The sequence below is a fragment of the Neovison vison genome, chromosome 1, assembly GCF_020171115.1.
Source record: "Neovison vison isolate M4711 chromosome 1, ASM_NN_V1, whole genome shotgun sequence".
NCBI lineage: Eukaryota > Metazoa > Chordata > Mammalia > Carnivora > Mustelidae > Neogale > Neogale vison.
In genome coordinates this window covers 142,619,173-142,624,552 of record NC_058091.1, presented here as the reverse complement: position 1 = coordinate 142,624,552, position 5,380 = coordinate 142,619,173, and the positions used below count along the sequence as shown (strand labels likewise).

The 5,380-nt window shown below is 45.1% G+C and overlaps 1 pseudogene; it reads right to left on the bottom strand.

The window, feature by feature from the left end:
* Positions 1-773: 773 nt before the first annotated feature.
* On the bottom strand, positions 774-4,961 carry LOC122908675 (annotated as a pseudogene).
* Between the last annotated feature and the right edge of the window lie 419 nt (positions 4,962-5,380).

Genomic DNA, 5,380 nt, shown 5'->3' with positions numbered 1-5,380 from the left:
TATTGGATTTGAATCGGAGATTTCTATATAAGTTTGTTGTTAACATAACAGTAGACACAGAAGTAAATATAAATGTGTACAGATGTGTGTATACACAATTTGTGTATACAGATGTGTGTATACGTATGTAGATGTACCGATTTTCTTAGGTAAAACATGTTCAAATCCTAGGAGGGATCATACCTCAGGTAAAAATGGATTTAGAACCTCAAATAGCTTCAGCCAGCACCCACCTCGCTCAGCCTCTTGGCTCCGTCATTCATGTTGACTTGCCTTTTCATTCTCAGACTCTGTGCAAGGGGTCAAGTTGGCTGTCACCGCTTCAAGGCCGATTTCCAGATTCCCGTCCAGAAGAAAACGAAAACATGTGCTTTTCACTCAACGATCTTAAGACAAAAAAACAACAAAGAATTCTCACCGTGTTTTATTGACTCTGGACCTCGTGCCTGTCTTTGCATTATCAGAGGCATGGAGAATGCAATGCACTGATTGGCTAAGGCCGAGCCACGCCCACCCCTGGAGGCGGGGCTGGAACCAGCTGCCCTGGAAAGCCTCGGGGCTGGTGGCGCAGGACAGAGGGACAGCAGAGAGGAAGACTGGAACACTTTCGCCAGAAGAACGATGAGCGTGTGCTGGGTAGCAAAATGGATTTTCACGATTCACTTTGTTTCTTGACATTCCCACATACCCTTCTTCCCATTCACATGCTTTAAAACCTGCCCACACCTCCATACCGGAATACCGTATGTGACCAAAACACAACCGCACCGCCCTTAAAACAGGACGCGCAAAGTTCCGTCTCGTGGCTCCCTGGAATACTCGTCGCAGCTCTCCGGGTGACTTCGCATAACCCAGCAAAGCCACCTTACACGGTAAAAGTAACAGAGGCACCCACCAACATACCTGATGTATTAGGGTAATAATGGTAATAAAAAGAACCAAGAAGTGTGTCCGCTGTGGAAGAGCGACCATCAGGTCTGCTCTCAAGGAAGAACATGCTGCCCAGCTGGGAAGATGGCAGCTAGCTAGCAGCCTCCTTCAGCAGCACCTTCAGGACTCAGCTAGGTAGCTTCTCCGCTGAGGCCATGCTCTTCCTGGGCCACCGTCCCAGGCAATGATGAAGCATGACAGGCTTATTCACATCTAGCCGTTTCTGGGCAAGGCAGGCTACTCTAACTGCAGTTTTGCAACAGAACCACCATCGCACTCAGGCTTTGTATGCTCTGCACGAAGGCTTTACCCACCCACTCCAGCTTGCTCCCCTTTTATCCTTTACAGACATTGCTCCTGATAAATCCCTTTTTTAGAGTATCAGATGTCCCGTGGATCCTCCCCCACTGCCTAATAAACTTTTTGCATTTCTAACTTCACCAGCATCTGCTTTCCAATAGACGGGAGTTGACACCATGCTATTCCCAGCATCAAAATGCCCAGGGAACAGAGTCCAGAATAACAGTGATGGAGTGAGGGGCATCTGACTGACTCAGTCAGTAGAGCATGCCACCCCCTTTTTTAAAAGATATATTATTTATTTGAGAGAGAGAGAGAGAGTGCATGTGAGTGGGAGGTGAGGGCAGGGGGTGGGCAGAGGGAGAGGGAGAGAAAAGGAGAGAAGCAGATTCCCCGCTGAGCTTGGAGCCCAATGCAGGGCTCAATCTCACGACCTTGATATCATGACCTGAGCTGAATTCAAGAGTCGGATCTTTAACTGACTGACCACCCAGGCGCCCCAAGCATGTGACTTTGATCTTGGGATTGTAAGTTCCAGCCTCATGTTGGGTATAGAGATTACTTAAAAATGAAAAATATTTTTTAAAAAAATAGTAGTAATAAAGTGGAGTAGTGATCTGCCCATCATCTTGTTTTTTTTTTTTTTTTTTTGTTTCCCAACCCCCATCAACACTTCTTCGGAAAAAAGATGAGTAGAAAAAAACAGAGAGTTGTCTCCAATCCGTAGCATGTATCATATACTGCTGACAGGAAGCAAAGTCCTGAATCTTGGAAGTGAAGTAATTGGCCAAAACAGTCCCTTTTCTTCCAAGGTCACATTTAAGATGGGCACTGGGGAGGGTTTCCTTTCCTGAGGTTATACCTTTTCAGCTACTAATAGTATGACAAGAGACTTAGGGGTGAAATGATCACTAGTCTTTATGCCAGACTTGGGGTTTAGTTAGCTCTTGCTTCTGTGCAATTCTCTGAGCTAATAACCAAAGCCAGACCACTAGTCGAGTCTAGAACTGGACCTATGGGATTCTGTTTCTTAGCAACAGAGTCCAGAGCTCTGTTGTTCTACTACAACCCTTAGCTTAAGGGCTTCATCTCTACATCTATTTTACGAAACTCAAAATAGTGTTCTTGAGTAGGTAGGTGAGGCTAATCTGCTCCAGGCCTGGGTCCCTACCACGTTGTTGTAACTAGGAATTGCCCACTTTGTCGGGCAGAAGTGCATTAGGAGAGTTGGTTGGATGAGACCTGTAGGATTAGGAGTGTTTTTAAAATATTGATTTTAGCACTTAGATATCAGATTGAGCCACTTTCAACCTAAGCCCTCCTTTTTTGGAGCACCATCACATAGGCCACAAGAAACAGCCAACACAACAGAATTCTTTCATGGTTGTGTTGTATCTTTTAACATTCCATCCTTTGGCAATAAATAGTTCTAGTCCCAAGATAAAATACATGACAGTCATCAACCAGCTCTTTCTTTCTTTACGTTAAGGGCTATAAGAGTGGCCCACTTTCCAGTCTAGGAAAGAAGGGTGTCCACTCTTACGAAAACTATCCTTAACTTAGATAATTCTACAGTTGAGTGTCTACTACACTTCAGTTTTGGTATGAGCTGTATTATCATTTAGAACTTCTTTCTAGTTGCCAATAACAAAAACCACAACCCACATTGGCTTAAGGAAAGAAAGATAAGCTATTGGCTTATGGTACTGAAAAAAGTCTTAAGATCTTCAGGGGCACAAGGCTGACTCAGTCAGTAGAGTATGCAACTCTTGATGTCAGGGTCATGAGTTCACACTCTACATTGGGTATAGAGATTACCTAAATAAATAAACTTAAAAAAAGAAAAGAGAAAAGATCTTGCTTCAATCAAGGCTGGGTTCAGAAGAAGGTTAAACCAAAACGTCATCGGGAAATACCATCTAAATGTTTGTCTTGAGAAGGTTGCGCTTGTTCTCTGACCCCATGAGAGAACTATCTCTCGAATCCTCTCCCCAGTTCAATTCAGTAACAAAAAAATGTGTTAAGGTGTGACTTTCGACAATCCCAGCAAAAGTCTCATTTCTTTTTATTAGCTTGATTGGGTTACATAACTGTCCCTGAACAGATTCACTCTGGCCAGGAGAATGTAATATTCTAATTAGCCAGACTGAGTCTCATGAATTTTATTTTTTTAATAACATCTTTATTGAAATATAATTCACATACCATAAAATTCACCCCACATGAACTCTTTGGAAGTGGGACACTGAATGAATACCACCTAGAGCACCTGGACTGAAAATTCAGGAGGCAAGCTCTCCTAGAACAAAATTCACACTGTTACTAAAAGAAGGGTGAAAGGAGTGTGGCCACCAAAAACTGAGTTTAAGTAATGTGAACCTATTTTCTAAGGATCCCACCTGACATGTTTCAGCTTTTCAAGGTTCACTCCTGGGTTATCTCCTGGGTTGTTCCCCACGTAAAACATCCTATGAGATTTGGCCCAAGACAACTTACTCATTGCTTTTCTACAAATGCTTAAAATGTCTTAGGTCCCAGGTTTATATCCACAACTCTACCTGGTTCCATGTTTCCTGTATTATTGACACAAGCTAAAAAAAAGTCTTATGAACTTCCTTATTTAAGACTCACTTTGGGGGCACCTTGGTAGCTCAGCTGTTTGAGTGTCCAACACTTGGTTTCTGCTCAGGTCATGATCTCTGCATTGTGAGATCGAGCCCCACCTTGGGCTTGATGTAGAGTGCCCAGCGTGCTTAAGAGATTCTCTCTCAGGATGCCTGGGTGGCTCCGTTGGTTAAGCAGCTGCCTTCGGCTCAGGTCATGATCCCAGCGTCCTGGGATCGAGTCCGCATCGGGCTCCTTGCTCGGCAGGGAGCCTGCTTCTCCGTCTGCCTGTGCTCACTCTCTCTCCCTCTCTCTCTGACAAATAAATAAATAAATAAACCTTTAAAAAAAAAAAAAAAAGAGATTCTCTCTCTTTCTTCCCCTCCCCCTCTACCCCTCCCCCACTCGTGCAACTGGCGACTGCATGTGTGCCCTCTCTCTCTCTCTCAAATAAATAAATTTTTTGAGGAATAAACAGTTTTATAATGTTGTTTTAATAAACAGCATTTAATTGGCTCAGACCAGAATTCGTGGATCTTGAAGTCCTCTGAATATTTATCAGTTTTCCTCTCTATATTCTTTTCGGTCTGTATCTGTAACCTCATTAGAGGCTTTTAGAGGTAATGGGTCTTGGCCTTCCCCTTCCTCTTCTCCTCCAGGGTGGCTGCCACTCCCTGGTATTTCCAACCAACCTCGTGAGCCAGGCGCCCCAGGAAAACCAACTTCCCTGTAGGCTTCATGTGCACCGCTGTGAGGGCAGCAGGAAGCACCATCTTCTTTTTCCTGTCATAAGGTGGTGGGATCCCATCAAACACCTTGAGGCGACCCAGGGCAGCCTGGCCTCGCTTGGTCCTGTGAGACAGCAGGCCTTGCACTGTCTGCCAAAAGACGCGGCTGGGTGCTCAGAAGTGGTGGGGGCCATGGGATGGGCCGGTGTTCATGTGCTTGTGGAGGAAGACCAGGTACTTCAATTTGTTTCTGTAGAAATTGCCAGAAATGTTGATGCCCTCATAGTGCATGAATACAGCCTTCTGACCTAGGAACACCTGTTTGACCATGATGGCTGCCAGGTGGCCCAGGAGATGACCTGGCCATCCAGGACCAGGGCCATCCTGCCCCTCTGCCATCTTCGGGAGCCGCCTGGGAAAGTTAAATAAAGTCTTTTGGCTCAGTCACTCATAGACTGGGTCTATGGCTCAGCTGGTTTAGCACTGGACTCTTGATCTCAGCTCAGGTCTTGATTTCTGGGTGGTGAGTACAAGCCCCACATTGGGCTCCACACTGGGCATAGAGCCTATTCAAGAAAAAAAGTGGTGAGGTGCCTGGGTGGCTCAGAGGGTTAAGCCTCTGCCTTCGGCTCAGGTCATGATCTCAGGTTCCTGGGATGGAGCCCCACATTGGGCCTTCTGCTTGGCAGGGAGCCTGCTTCCTCCTCACTCTCTCTGCCTGCTTCTCTGCCTAATTGTGATCTCAGTCTGTCAAATAAATAAATAAAATCTTAAAAAAAAAAAAAAAAACAAGAAGAAGAAAAGAGTGGAAACTCTCT